Source organism: Somniosus microcephalus, chromosome 6, assembly GCF_052327205.1.
Source record: "Somniosus microcephalus isolate GS21.2 chromosome 6, FLI_Smic_1.0, whole genome shotgun sequence".
Lineage (NCBI taxonomy): Eukaryota > Metazoa > Chordata > Chondrichthyes > Squaliformes > Somniosidae > Somniosus > Somniosus microcephalus.
The window spans coordinates 69,969,421-69,985,997 of record NC_140992.1 but is presented as its reverse complement, the minus strand read 5'-3'; positions in this window follow the sequence as shown (position 1 = coordinate 69,985,997).

The window sequence follows — 16,577 nt, the reverse complement described above, 5'->3', positions numbered from 1 at the left end:
CATTAGGTTACATGATGTGAAAGAAACAAGGTGTATTTGGGATTGTGGTCCCCAGTTCTGGGCTGGTGTCGGTGATACACCAATATGCAGATGACACAACCTTAACATTGAGAAATGGGGAGTCAGAGAGGAAAGCTATGGATGTAGTGGAGGAATATTGTAGAGCTTCAGGAGCCAGAGTGAAATATAGTAAGTCCCAATGTCTGGTTGCAGGGAGGGGCAGGGGGGAATGGTTGGGGGAATGTCCCTTTAAGGTGGTGGAGGTTTTGGAAGTTCTGGGGGGTGCATATGGGGTGCAAGAAAGACAGGGATGAAGTGGATCGATTAAATTGGGAACCGAAGGTTATGAAAATTAAAAAGATTTTGGGAAGATGGGAAAGAAGGTGGTTAAAAGTGCAAGGAAGAGCAACAGTGGTGTCTGCTCTCCTGCTATCTAAGTTATGGTACTTATTGACGGTGGAGGATATTCCCGAGTGGGCAGAAAAGTCCATCCGAGAGGTTTGTGTGAGGTTTTTATGGGAAGGGAAACCAGCCTTGGTGGCTTACAATACCATCATTGGACGGAGAAATCAGGGAGGACTCAATTTCCCAGATATTGATTTGAAGAAAAAATCCTTTAGAATCAAATGGGTGAAGAGATTTCTTCAGAAGTCAAATACAAGTTTTTGGAAGAGTTGTTTTGAGCATTTTTTTAAATGAAGTGGGATAGGAGGGCAGGGGATATTGTATATGGAATACAATAATATGTTTTTGAAATCGATTAAACTTCTCCCTAGGTTTTATAAGGGGGTTGTAGAGACTTGGGCCCAATTTTTAAAGAGTGTGCAGTTTATGCCCAAGGGGGCTGAGGAATTTTTAGAACAGCCCTTATTTTTGAACAGGTGGGTCAACATCGAAGGAGAGGTTTTATTTAATCAAGCTTTTATAAAAGCTGGGATTATATCTGTGAAAGATGTGTAAGAATTCGCAATAATTTACAGTTCTGAAGATTAATTTTTTTGATTAAAGAATCCCTGGGCGTTGTGCTTTTAAATTTCCAGGGATAAAAATGGCTGTCACCACATGGCCGAAGACAAAGGGGCTTGGAAAGCAGCTTTCTGTGTCTGGAAGTAAGGTTCAATGGAGACAAAACATTACCACAGGACAATGCTTTGTTTACAAAGCAATTGAATGCTATTAGCATTTGTTTGTACATCGAGTGGATACATCTAAACTCCAGAAGAGACTTTTGTATCTTGAATGGGATCTGTTTAAGAACTGAATGGGTCTAAATCACCTAGCATTCTGGACAATAGAGCAGTTGTATTTCCCTTTTGTTTCAGCCCAGGGAGCTCCGGAAGACACATTAACCCAGTCCAACCACTCTGAGTTAGCCAATCACAGCTTTCTCTTGTGTATTGGACCCTTTGGGCGGGGAATTTTGCACACAGCCCTTGCAGGGCAGAACGGCAGGACCTCACCAGGTATAAAGATAGCTGCTGAGAAGCTATCTCTCTCTCTTTTTACTTTGCTGGACCACAGGTGAGCAGGGTGTTCTGACTCCTCAGCAAGACAACCTAGCAGGAGTTAGGGGGTGGTGATTTGAGGGTAATTGCTAAGATTGTTTAAGTAACATTGGAGTCATTTCATCCCTCATTTTCACCGTCTGCAACCCCCTGTTATATAGTTTTACTGTAATTACTGTGTTCGTGTGGTATAGTTTATTCTTTTGATTGTAGTTTATTTAGGTAATAAAACTTGATTTTTCTCTCATCCAAACCACTTGTCCATTTTAATATCATTAATTATAAGTTCCTCCACTCAGAACTGAAGGAGGGGTAGCGATTCGAAACCGCTGTTTGTAAATTGGTTTAGAGTGCAGCAGCAAAAGCCTGCTGGCCAGGTAAATTACCATAAACCAGTTAAAAGATGCCCACCTTACAAATGGTGAGCCAGGTAAGAGTGGAGGCAGTTTTTGATTTAATAAGTGGTCTGGATCTGGAGAAAGCATAAGCTCTTGTGTCTCTCGTTTTCAGTATGTGGGTAGCCCTGCGGATGTTAGCAGTAGCGTGTAGGCTGACCTTTCGGGGTATAGGTGGCTGGGTTAGGAAGGGTGTGAAGAGAGAGAAGGAGGAGGTTATAGAGCGCCTTGTGTAGGAAGTCACTGAGGCCAGAGATAGTGAGATGAGACTGCGGGAAGAGAAAGTCCGCCTCATCTCAGAAGTAAAAGAGCAGGAGGAAAGGTTTAGTCAAGCAGATCATGGCCCCTGTAGGGCAGAGATAGAAAGCCTTAACATGGCTTTAAAGGCATCAAAGGGAATGATTTGCATGATCAGCCCGAAGGCAGGTCAGCCGGATTTTACTGGCAGCCCAAGTGAAACCATCCCACAGGCAGCACCCAGAACGGGGCTGGATAGGGAATTAGAGATCCCAAGACAGCAGCCCACAGCCCCGAGTCTCCAGGGGCTCTGGCGGCAAGACGGGGCGGACAATGGGGTGGTAGGAGAACGCCAGCAGGTCCCGCTAGGCAGGCAGGGACCAGGACCAGTGTACCCTCTCCGACAACGGAGGTACGGTCAGCCCGTGCATGCTAATGACCATGGGGCTGTTCAGAATACCTTCCTCGTGCCTTATGATACCCCACAGCTCAGAGGTATGGTGAAACACATTCCCATGCTCTCTGAAAAGGGAGACCCCTCACTGCACTTCCAACAAGTAGACCAGGCAGCCGGTGTTAACGGCTGTGATGATGAAGAGAAAGCCAGAATGTTGCTTTTCTCTGTGGATAGCAGGCTCTATCAGACCCTCTCAGATGAGGCCAAGAGAGGGCAGAAGGGTTTTGAGGACATGAAGGAGGAAATACTGGAAGCCATGGGTGCGAACGACGGCAATCCGTTCGATCGCATAAGAAAAACACTGCAGCAGGAAGGGGAGACTCCACAGGCATTTGCAGATAGGCTGTGGCCAGTCTACAACAGTGCGTGTACAGGGGGACAAGATAGAGCACAGCTGAACCAGCGGCAGCGGACCCAATGACTTCGTTGCCTGGTGTACAATTGCCTGCCCCGGATAACAGCAAAAGCTGAGGCTTGGTTTGACTCCAGAGACTCCCTAGCTACCGAAGGGACTGTAATCTGGCAGCTCACGGTAGCATTTAGGAACGGGAGGAATGGGGAGAGCCCCCAGCAAAAGGGTAAGGTCCACGAGGTTAAACCTGGGGATCGATATAGGAAAGAATGGCGCCAGGAGGGGAGCCATCCCTCTCAGAACAGGGTCACTTGTTACAAGTGCGGGGAGGAGGGCCACTGTCGCAGGGATTGTAAAAAGCCTGGGAGAAATGATACAGCCAGGAATCCCACAGCCCCAGCCCAAAGGGTAGAGACAGGAATTTTCCCTGCCTCAGTCGAGTCGCTACTGGAGGCAATGCGGTTTCTCCTGACCAACCAGGGAAGGGTAGCAGCCATCAGTGGTGCTACAGCCCCCTCACCCACCTCTGCCTCCCCACAATGACTGGAGCCCGTGCAACCTGTCCATCTGTGTAATCTCCAGTATGAGGAATGGAAGAGACCGCTTATACAGATGGAGGTAGAGAGGGTTGCAGGGATTTATCTATTGGATACGGGGGCATCATGCACCTTGATCCATATGGATAATCCCACCACCTCACCTCTGTCTGACAGGGTTCCATACATACTATCGGGATTCACTGGTCAGGAGCAGGCGGGAGTTTACTCCAAGCCGCTCTCAATCCGCCTGGGCACGATCCGGACCGAATGGACATGTATCCTGGCAAGGTGGGAGGCAGAGGGAGGAAAGGGGATCCTAGGAGCCGACTTCCTGGTGGGCCATAGGATCCTCATGGATCTCCGCAATCATTGCCTGTGGGGAGCCAACACGGGTGGAGAGGAAGATGTAGCAATCATCCCCAGCAAGGAAGGGAAGGGGACCCTGTGTACTGTGAAGCCTAAAGAAGGTTACAACCTCGAGCTCATGGTCGAGGGTGTCCCGGGGGAATTCCAGCCAGTCGTGCAGGCTAACCTCACAGCGTTTGCCACCCATAAACACGACTGCGGGAGGGTCACAGGGTTTGAGGTTAAAGTGGATGGGGACCCCATGGCCCGGCCCCAAAAACAGTATAATTTCCCCAAGGAGGCGGAACCCGACATGGAGGCAGCCATGGCCTCTTTGGTGCAGCAGGGAGTGTTGAGGCCCATAGCCACCCATGTTAACTCTCCGCTTTGGCCGGTCAGAAAACCAGACAATACGTGGAGAGCCATGGTGGACTATCAGGTGCTTAACAGCAATATCCCAGCCTGTGCACCCACGGTGGCAGCAGTTGCCGACCTGATAGGAAGTATTCCAGCATCCGCTACCGTTTTTACGGTGCTGGATATTTCTAACAGGTTTTGGTCCATCCCTTTAAGGAGGGAGGATCAATACAAGCTTGCTTTTACCTTTAAGGGGCAACAGTACACGTGGAACTGCTTGCCACAAGGTTTTCATAACAGCCCCAGCATCTTCCACCAGTGTATGGCAGATAGTTTAATAGGTTTCAGCCAACCCACACAGTTGGTTCAATACGTGGATGACCTGCTCCTGTTCACTGATTCAGGAGAGGAGCACGGCCCACTAATGGCCGAACTGCTGGAGCTGCTCGGGAAAAGGGTGTTGTGTATGTACCTTTAAGGGAATAACTGGTCTTAGACTGCAGTACCAGCAGTGACCACCCCTGTATAAAAGGCCCTAGCAGGCTTCTGTAGTTTCAGTTTCAAGCTGCCTCTTGTTCAGTAAAGTACCTGTTAAACTGTTCTCCCAAAGTCCGTGTATTATTGAGGCGCGGACTTTACAGTGGCAACGAGTAAGTTCGAACTCACCTGCAGTGTGGCATCATCTCACGGGGATCTCGCCTGAAAGGAAGGTCCTGGAAGGTCGTAGTCTGAGCAACGGGCGTCGACCGAGGGCAACCGCCCAAAGAATCCATCGGTGTTTGGAGAATTGCAGGAGAGACTGTGGTTCCAGCAAATCATGCTGGTAGCAGGTAGCGCGCTGACCCTTCCGGACTGCAGCGGGCTCAAGCTCGATCGAGCGGCTCTACAAATTGGGCCGCGCAGCGTCGCCGGGAAAAGAAAACAAGAGAGAGAGGGTGGAGCGCACAGGGCGCGGTCGGTGCTCGAGAACAGGACAGCGGAGAGAAGCTAAACAGGGGGGAAGGAAAGCGAGACGCGCCGAAGCTGCGGGTCGCCGCCATTACCCCGTAGAACGCTAGGAGCAGCGTGGCAGTAAGGGGAAGAAGCAAAAGCGCAGGAGGCGCCATTTTATCCCGTTGGGGAAGAAGCAAAAGTGCGGGAGGCGCCATTTTATTCCATTGGGGAAGAAGCAAAAGCACGGGAGGCGCCATTTTAAATCGCCCAAGATGCCGAAAAGTGGCAGTATCACTGCTTTCGACAACGAGGTAGAAGACTGGACCACGTATGTGGAAAGAATTGAAGTGTACTGCAAGGCAAATGAGGTGGCTGATGGAAAGAGGGCGTCGGTATTATTAAATCTGATGGGTGCGAGTACGTACGGCCTATTGCGGAACTTAATTACCCCAGCTAAACCAATGGAGAAAAGTTTTGAGGAGATTGTTCATATCTTACAGGAACACCTAAGCCCTACACCACTACTGATAGCAGAAAGATTCAAGTTCCATAAAAGAAACCAGCACAAAGATGAGAGCAATGCTGACTATCTTACGGAACTACGCAAGTTATCGAAGCACTGCCAGTTCGGAGCAGGACTGGCAGACACCTTACGGGATAAGTTTGTCTGCGGGCTCCAGAGTGAAGGAACCCAGAAATGACTACTTTCAAAAAAGGACCTGACGCTAGAACAGGCTTTCAGCGTGGCAGTATCCTACGAAGCAGCAGCACGGGGAGCTGCGGAAATACAACAGAAACCACAAGAATACAGCGCTAACGAAATGGCGTATGGAGCCGAAAAGTGCTATCGCTGCGGCAGAACAACCCATGAGCAGAAGGACTGCTGGTTTAAAGACAAAATATGCAGGCAATGCGGGAAAATGGGACATATAGCAAGAGTCTGCAGGTCGGGAAAGAAGACCAACATGACAAGAACTACTAAGGAACAGTACAGGAAAGTAAAGAAACTGACAGATAGTAGTTCAGAAGACCAGGAGAGTGATAAGGACTCCGGGAGCAGGCGACTAAGTTGTTTAAAGTTACACAACGTGATCGCAAAAGAAGATCACCGAACCATTTGGGTCACCCTCATGATAGCAGGGTCCCCAGTGAAGATGGAATTGGACACAGGATCAGCCCTAACTGTCATGAATCGACGAGACTATGAGCGGCTATTCTCACACATACCCTTAAAGGACACGTCCATTGTATTGAAGACATACACGGGGCAAAAGGTCTATCCCAGAGGAAAAATAAGGGTGCCAGTTGAATATAATGGAAAGGAAACACAGAAACTATACATGTATATAATACGAGATGGAGGACCACCATTATTGGGACGCGAATGGATCCGAAGACTACAATTGGATTGGCATTCCATTCTGGCACTAACTGTGACTGACAAAAAAGATGATGACGTCGCACCTGGACGTCTGTCACAAATTCTATCTGACGCGGAAGAGGTGTTCCAACAAGGACTTGGGACTCTAAAAGGAGTAAAGGCAACCATAAAGATTGAGGATAACGCAACCCCAACATTTTTCAAGGCCAGACCGGTGCCATACGCGATACGCCCAGCTGTGGAAGCTGAACTGGAGAGTCTGGAGCGTTCGGGGGTGCTGTCTAAGGTGGACTGGAGCGAGTGGGCCACACCCATCGTTCCTGTAATGAAGAAAGCATTGAGCAGCACGCCTGGGGAGCCAAGGAAGGTTCGCATCTGTGGGGACTTCAAGGTGACTGTGAACCCAGTCCTGCACACAGTACAGTATCCGCTTCTGTGGATAGAAGATATTTTCGCCTCACTATCTGGAGGGAAATATTTTACAAAGATTGACCTGACTCAAGCGTATCTACAAATGGAGGTGGAAGAAGCATCTAGCAAATATCTCACAATAAACACTCACAAAGGCCTTTACCAGTACAATCGACTGGTATTTGGGGTAGCATCGGCCCCGGCTATGTGGCAGAGGGCAATGGAACAAGTCCTGCAAGGGATCCCGGGGACCCAGTGTTATTTGGACGACATCCTGGTTACGGGCGAAAATGATAATGAACACTTTGCCAACCTGGAACAGGTGCTCACGAGATTGCAGGAAATGGGCTACGAGCCAACTGTCCCAAATGCGAGTTCTTCAGGAGACAAATCTTGTATTGTGGCACATGATTGATGAGGAAGGGTTGCATAAGTCGCCGGACAAGATTGAGGCTGTAGTCAAGGCTCCAGCACCAGAAAATGTGTCACAACTGAGGTCGTTCCTTGGGTTGGTGAACTACTACCATAAGTTCTTGCCGAATTTATCTACAATTCTGCACCCACTGAACGCCCTCCTTCAAACTGGTGTAACATGGAAATGGAGTGATGAGTGTAAGCGTGCCTTTCAGGAATGTAAATGCCAAATCACTTCAAAAGAAGTATTGGCCCACTACAACCCAACACTACCGATTCGGTTGGCATGTGATGCGTCACCTTACGGCATTGGAGCGGTGCTGTCACACAAATTCCGTGACGGTTCAGAGAGGCCAATAGCCTTTGCATCGCGCTCGCTAACCTCAGCCGAGCGTAACTATGCCCAGATTGACAGGGAGGCCCTCAGCCTGGTGTGGGGGGTGAAGAAGTTCAATCACTATCTGCACGGGCAGAAATTCACCCTACTGACTGATCATCAACCCCTGGTCTCAATTTTTAACCCAAAGAAGGGCATTCCGGTGATGACGGCGCAACGGCTGCAAAGATGGTCACTTTTTCTAGGGGCACATCAGTATGACATAGAGTACAAAGGTACGAAACAACATGGAAACGCTGATGGGCTGTCGCGCCTATCGTTGCCTATGGCGGAAGAAGCACCTGCAGTGGACCCTGTGGAGATATTCCATGCGACCATAGTCGAATGTTTGCCTGTTACAAATGCAAGTATTGAGAAGGAAACCCAAAATGACCCGACACTCTCTCGGGTCTATGATTTGACGGTGAAGGGATGGCCAGCATATGGCGACGCACTGTTGCCAGCATTCTCGCCAAGGAGGGAACAGCTGTCAGTGTGCCGGGGAACCGTGATGTGTGGATCCTGAGTGGTAATTCCACCCAAGCTGAGAGATAGAGTACTCAATGAGCTTCATGAGGGTCATCTGGGAGGGGTAAAAATGAAGAGCCTAGCCAGGGCGTTTGTGTGGTGGCCGGGAATCGATAAAGAAATCGAGGATATGACCAAGAGATACACAGGATGCCAGAAGGTCCAAAACGCTCCACCACAGGCCCCGCTACATCCATGGGAGTGGCCCTCATCTCCATGGCAACGGGTACACATTGATTTCGCTGGTCCATTTATGGACTCAATGTTTCTAATCGCTGTGGACGCCCATTCGAAATGGCCAGAGGTCATTAAAATGTCCTCCACCACCACAGAGAAAACTATTGCAGTCCTGAGGACCATCTTCGCCAGGAATGGGTTGCCAGAAAAGATCTGTTCCGACAATGGCCCACGGTTTGTGTCTGAGGATTTCCGCAGGTTCCTGAAGAATAATGGGGTGAAACATTACACATCTGCCCCATATCATCCAGCCACAAATGGATTGGCTGAGAGGTTTGTTCAGACCTTTAAAAAGGCCATAAAGGCAATGTATAATGATGACATACCACTGCAACACAAGGTGGATAACTTCCAGTTTGCTTACCGGAATGCGACACATGCAGTAACCAACCAAACTCCAGCCATACTGTTTTTCAACCGGAGACTAAGATGTCGCTTGGATTTGCTCAAACCAAACATAAGACGTGATGTTGAGGATAAGCAGTTCCAGCACATAAATGAGAAGCCAACCAGGAGCTTCAAGATAGGGCAACCAGTCTTGGCCCGCGACTACCGAACAGAAAAATGGCAGCCAGGCACGATATGCACACAGCAGGGGCCACTAATGTACACAGTGAACGTTGGAGAGAGTATCGTGAGACGCCATGCTGACCAGATTCTAGAGTCCCAGGAACAAGCCAAACCTGTACCACAAGCATGTGCACCTGGTAATGAGCCCGAAGTACAGATTGCGTCTACCTCAGAAGCAGGGGTATTGGAAGCTGACAAACCAACCAATGACAATGAGCCAGAATTGACTCCACCGCCAGAACAGGATACTCGAGAAAGGCGCTATCCAGTCCGGATCAGGAAGCCTCCTCAAAGACTGAACTTATAAATGACTAGTTCAGTTGATGTATATATTACTGAGAAAATTGTAATTGTAATTAGTTATTATTATTTGTTAAATGAATGTTATGTACTGTTTATCTAAAAGGGGAGGAATTGATGTGTATGTACCTTTAAGGGAATAACTGGTCTTAGACTGCAGTACCGGCAGTGACCACCCCTGTATAAAAGGCCCTAGCAGGCTTCTGTAGTTTCAGTTTCAAGCTGCCTCTTGTTCAGTAAAGTACCTGTTAAACTGTTCTCCCGAAGTCCGTGTATTATTGAGGCACGGACTTTACAAAGGGGTTTCAAGGTAAACCCAAAGAAAGCGCAGATCGGCCAGCAGGAGGTCAAATTCCTGGGTCTGACCGTCCGCGCTGGAGAAAGGGCCATAGATAAGGCTAGGAGGGAAGCGGTACAAGAGTTACCGATTCCCAATTCAGTAAGAGGGGTGAGGTCGTTCCTGGGATTGACGGGGTACTGCAGGGATTTTATAGAGGACTATGCAGCCACAGCAGCCCCTCTGCTCCGTCTCCTACACAAGGGGGTGGAGTGGTCCTGGGATGAGGGATGCCAGGCGGCATTTGTTAAGTTAAAGGGAGATCTGCAGACCGCACCAGCCCTAGGAGCAATAGATGGGAAAAGGGAGTTCTTCTTGGAGGTAGCGGCCAGCGGGGATAGTCTGAGTGCTGTGCTGCTCCAAGAGCAGTATGGCAAGCTGAGACCCGTGGTCTACTCCTCCAGAGTCCTCACGGATGTGGAGAGGAGCTACTCCAACTGTGAACGGCACCTTTTGGCCACACATTGGGCTGTGAAAAGATCTTTAATTTTCACAGGCACCTCTCCCATCACCCTCCTCACACACCACACACCCACTCAGATGGTTTTGGATGGGAGGATTAAAGATGGGACAGTAAGCAGTGCCCACATTGTACGCTGGACCCTCCTCCTCTCGCAGATGGATCTGAAGGTAAAGGGCCTTTGCGAGCCGAAGCTTGCGGCCAATGTGGTATATCCTGGAACAGCCCATCGGTGTTCCATAGAAGGGGCATGGGAGGTGAACATAGGTTTACGGGCCGGGATACATCCCTCAGGCCGTGAGATCTATGTAGACGGTTCCAGCATGGTATCTGCTGGCAAACGACTCACGGGTTGTGGGATCTTTGACCCAACAGCAGACATTGCCTTGGCAATCAAGCTCCCTGACACCATGAGTGCCCAGCAGGCTGAACTGTCCGCGGTGATGTACGTGGTTACACACCCCGACATCTTCCCTACCCCATATACGATTTGCTCTGACAGTATGTTCAATTGCAACTCGTGTACGGAGTACCTGGCCATCTGGTCCCGTCGTGGGTATACCTCCGCTGACGGGAAGCCCTTGACAGTAAAGCCCCTGCTGGAGAAAATCCTGGCAGCTGTGGGGGAGGAAGGCGAGGTTTTTATCCATAAGGTGAAAGCCCATTCCTCCACAGAACCCCGCAGCCAGGGAAACCAGCAAGCCAATATGCTGGCCAAGGAGGGTGCACACACAGGCACTTTCTGGGACCCATATGAGTCCGGGCCAGTGGCGGCAGTTACAGGCAGGGATGGGACACAAGGAAAATCAGGAGTAGTGTTAGCCCCAGACCTCAGGACAGTCCAGGCATAGGACCCAGTCCTGAAAGTTGTCATGAGCGCAGTTGTGGAGGGCAAAAGGATAGAGGGCCCCTACAGCGTAGCCCCCCTCTCCATAAGGGAAGGCATGCTGTTCAGGGGGGAACAGTGGGTAATACCTCAGCAGCACCGGAGGGAATTCCTTCAGCTGGCCCATGAGGGGCCGGGAGCGGGACATCCCAGGCCGGAGACCACCTGGCAATGGGTGGAACAGGCGGGATGGTGGCCAGGGCTCTGGGATGATGTCCGCGAGTTCTGTGCTAGCTGTCTTGTGTGTGCAGCAAATAATCCCGATCCATACAAAAGGAAGGTGCCCATGGGACACATTAGGAGGGTTGAGGGACCATGGCAGTCAATCCAGATCGACTATATAGGGCCCTTGCCCACCACCCAGGGAGGCTATAAGTACTGCCTCGTCCTGGTGGATGTGTTTTCCAAGTGGGTGGAAGCCTTCCCCTGCAGAACGGCCACAGCAATGGGGACTGCAAAGATCTTGGTGAAGGAGGTGTTCACGTGGTGGGGACTGCCCCAGTTCGTGGAGTCTGACCAGGGAGGCCATTTTACAGGCCAAGTCATGCAGAACACCCTCAGGCTGCTTGGTATTCAAGGGAAGTGGCACGTCGCCTGCAACCCACGGTCTTCAGGGATTGTGGAGCGTATGAACCGTACCCTTAAAGAAAGATTGAGGAAAGAGGTCGTGGGGTCGCCCCAAAAATGGGCAGAGACCCTACCTCTGATCCTCATGGTGATCCAGGCCAGTCAGTCCAAAAGTACAGGGCATTCACCACATGAGCTCATGACCGGCAGAGTTATGAGGACCCCCACTCATGTCCTCGCCCCAGTTCTCACCGAAGGACAACTGCAGGAAATAAACCGGGATAAATTCACCCGAATCTTCCTAGAACACCTGTAGTGTATGTGCCTTTAAGAGCCCCAGGTGTACTGTAATGCCGGTAATGGCCACTCGGGCTATATAAGCCTGTATATTGTGTTGTATCAGTTAGTTCCCCTCCAGACTTTGTTTAGTAAACACCTATGAAACCAACTCCTGTCTTCAGTGTCTCTATCAACACACAGACACAACAGTGGCGACGAATTGGAAACGGACTTACCTGCAATTCGGCAGCACCTCAAGGACATCGATTCCTCTGGCGTCCAAAGTTGAAGAAAAATCAAGAAAAAGAAAAAGCTGTGGTTTCACCAGCTAGCCAAGCTGGTGGCAGGTACTGCAATAATCCTTCCTGGCCGTCGGGCTGGGGCTCCAGCGGCTGGCTCTACAGCTAGGCCAAGCAGCGAAAGCGGAGGCAAGCAGTAACAGACGGGGAGGGAGCACTCGGGAGATGGCCGGCACTGCAAGCAGGTCGGCGATCAGACCTAGAGAGAGAGTCCGGCGGGAACGAGTCTCCAACTGTAAATAAATAAATTAAAAGAACGGAAACCGCGGGAAACAGCGTTGTCATCGGCAGCAGCGGCGGGGAAGCGCGGGAAGTGCCATATCTTTTCGGCAGAAAAGAAAGAAAAGTGCGGGAAGCGCCATTTTATTTCTAGGATGCCTAAGTCTGGCAATATTGATGCTTTTGATAACGAGATAGAGGATTGGACCACATATGTGGAAAGAGTGGAGGTATATTGCACCGCAAATGGAATAGAAGATGAAAAAAAAGCTTCAGTACTGCTAAATCTAATGGGCGCAAAGACATACGGGCTGTTACAAAATTTAATCACTCCAGCCAAAGCAAAGGACAAGAATTTTAAAGAAATTGTTGATACCCTACAGGAGCACTTAAACCCAACACCGCTGCTGATAGCGGAACGATTCAAATTCTTCAAGAGAAATCAACACAAGAATGAAAGTAACGCTGATTACCTCACCGAATTAAGAAAGCTATCAAAACACTGCCAATTCGGGGCAGGACTAGCAGATTATCTTCGAGACAAATTCGTCTGCGGTCTCTTAAGTGAAGGAACACAGAAAAGGCTGCTTTCTGAAAAAGATTTAACACTGGACAAGGCTTTCAGTATGGCTGTATCATACGAAGCAGCCGCAAGAGGAGCTGCAGAGATACAACAAAAGACACAGGACTTCGGCACCCATGAAATGACACAGGGTTTCGAGAGATGTTATCGCTGCGGCAGATCCACCCATGACCAGAGGGACTGCTGGTTCAAGGACAAAGCATGCAGGCAATGCGGAAAGATTGGACACATTGCACGGGTATGCCGATCTGGACAAAAAAAATGCACAGACAGGAAAAAAAAAATCAATAAAGAAAAGTACAGAAAGGTACAAATGAAGACGGACAGTAGCTCCGAAGACCAGAAGAGCGATAGCGACTCCGAAAACAAGAGACTAAGCTGTCTCAAATTACATAATGTAATTGCCAAAGAAGATTACCAGACCATTTGGGTTACCCTCACAATAGCAGGGTCCCCAGTTAAAATGGAGCTAGATACAGGATCAGCTCTGACCGTCATAAATCGATGGGATTACGAGCGGCTATTTCCGCATATACCTTTAAAAGACACATCCATTATCTTGAAAACATATACGGGGCAGAAAGTATACCCCAAAGGAAAAATAAGGGTGCCTGTTGTATACAACGGCAAGGAAATACAAAAGTTGTATTTATACATTCTACAAGATGGTGGTCCACCGCTGTTGGGACGTGAATGGATCAGGAAAATACGTTTAGACTGGCACTCCATTCAGGCACTGAAGGTGACCAGTAAGAAAAAAAACGATGATGACGTCATACCTGAACGATTAAAAGACATCTTGGCCAACGCCAAAGAAGTGTTTCAAGAGAAACTAGGAACATTGAAAGGCATCACCGCCTCAATAAAAGTGGAAGATGCAGAAATTCCCAAGTTTTTTAAGGCAAGACCGGTGCCATACGCAATTCGTCCAGCAGTCGAGGCAGAGCTGGAGAATTTGGAAAAGGCAGGCGTATTATCTAAAATAGATTGGAGCGAGTGGGCAACACCCATCGTTCCAGTCATGAAGAAAGCATTGAATAATGATAAATCTGAAGAACAGAGAAAAATTCGCATCTGTGGAGACTTCAAGGTGACTGTATATCCGGTCCTTCACACGGTACAGTATCCTCTTCCGAGGATAGAAGATATTTTCGCCTCACTATCCGGAGGGAAACGTTTCACCAAAATTGACTTGGCACAGGCATATCTACAGATGAAGGTTGAAGAGGCCTCTAAAAAATATCTCACGATAAATACACACAAAGGTCTGCACCAGTACAATCGACTGGTTTTCGGAGTAGCATCCGCTCCAGCTATCTGGCAAAGAGCTATGGAGCAAGTCCTCCAAGGGATTCCGGGGACTCAATGCTACCTAGATGACATCCTTGTAACAGGAGAAAACGACAATGAGCACCTTGCCAATTTGGAGCAGGTGCTCACTAGGCTGAGAGAACGGGGCCTACGAGCAAATCGCCCCAAGTGCGAATTTTTCCAAAATCAAATATCATATTGTGGCCACATAATTAATAAGGAACGGTTGCATAAGTCACCTGAAAAAATTGAAGCGGTCATAAAAGCCCCAGCACCTGAAAATGTTTCACAATTAAGGTCGTTCCTGGGATTAATAAATTACTATCATAAATTTTTACCGAACTTATCAACTCTTCTACACCCTCTTAATGAACTGCTACAAACAGGAGTAATTTGGAAATGGAGCAAAGACTGTAAACGTGCCTTCCATAAATGCAAAGACTTAATCACGTCCAAAGAAGTTTTGGCTCATTACAACCCATCACTGCCAATCAGACTGGCGTGCGATGCATCCCCTTACGGCGTAGGAGCAGTATTATCGCATAAATTCCCTGATAGCTCGGAACGGCCGATAGCTTTTGCGTCACGCTCATTGAACTCAGCTGAGCGTAACTATGCCCAAATCGACAGGGAAGCACTCAGCCTGGTATGGGGAGTGAAGAAATTCAACCATTACCTACACGGACAAAAATTTACCTTGTTGACTGACCATCAACCCCTCATCTCCATATTCAACCCGAAAAAGGGTGTTCCCATTATGACAGCGCAATGGCTACAGAGGTGGTCCCTTTTTCTAGTGGCACACCAATACAACATAGAATACAAAGGATCCAAACAGCATGGGAATGCTGATGGGTTATCGCGCCTACGGTTGCCAACGGTAGAAGAAGCACCTACCGTAGACCCAGTGGAGATTTTCCACTCTACCATAGTCGAATGTCTACCAGTAACAAATTCTGCCATTGAAAGGGAAACTAGAAATGACCCGACTCTCTCACGAGTCTACGATTTAACAGTGAAGGGATGGCCAGCACATGGCGAACCACTGTTGCCAGCATTCTCGCAAAGAGGAGAATAGCTGTCAGTGTGCCGAGGAACCTTGATGTATGGATCCAGAGTGGTGATTCCACCCAAACTCCAGGATAAAGTTCTAAAGGAGCTTCACGAGGGGCATCTGGGTGGAGTGAAAATGAAGAACCTAGCTAGGGCGTTTGTATGGTGGCCAGGTATCGATGGAGACATCGAAGAAATGACCAAGAGCTGCCTAGGATGCCAGAAGGTCCAAAACGCTCCACCCCAAGCCCCTCTACATCCATGGGAGTGGCCCTCATCTCCATGGCAAAGGGTACACATCGACTTTGCTGGTCCATTTATGGACTCAATGTTCTTAATCGCAGTTGATGCACACTCCAAGTGGCCGGAGGTAATAAAGATGTCCTCCACCACCACGGAAAAAACCATCACAGTATTAAGGACCATATTTGCCAGGAATGGGCTGCCAGAACAGATCTGTTCTGATAATGGACCGCAATTTGTGTCCGAAGAATTCAGGAAGTTCTTAAAAAACAATGGGGTTAAGCACTACACGTCCGCCCCATACCATCCCGCCACCAATGGATTGGCTGAAAGGTTTGTCCAGACCTTCAAGAAGGCCATAAAGGCCATGGGTAATGAAGACATAAAACTTCAGCACAAGGTGGATAACTTCTTGTTCGCATACAGGAATGCAACACATATGGTTACAAACCAAACTCCCGCCATGATGTTCTTCAATAGAAGCCTAAGATGCCGGCTGGATTTGATCAAGCCCAACATCAGAAGGGACGTGGAGAACTGGCAATTTCAAGGCATGAATGAAAGGCCAACTAGAACCTTCCAGATAGGTCAACAAGTTTTGGCCCGGGACTACCGTACCGAGAAATGGCAGCCTGGAACTATCTGCACACGACTAGGACCGCTGATGCATACTGTGGACATCGGAGAAAGCATAATAAGGCGCCATGCTGACCAAATCATAGAGTCATCTGAAAAGGGACAACCTACACCACAACTCTATATGCCTAACGATGAAGTAGAGATACCCATATCTACCTCCAATCCGGTGATACTGGAACCCGATGAACCCAACACTGGCATGCAATCCGAATCAGCCTTGCCAAAAGAACCTACTACACCACCAGAAACTACTACACCACCGAGGCGTTATCCGGACCGAGTCAGGAAGCCTCCAGAGAGACTGACTTATAATTAATTAACTGCAGCAATGTGTAGATTATTTTTCTTGTAACATGTAATTAAT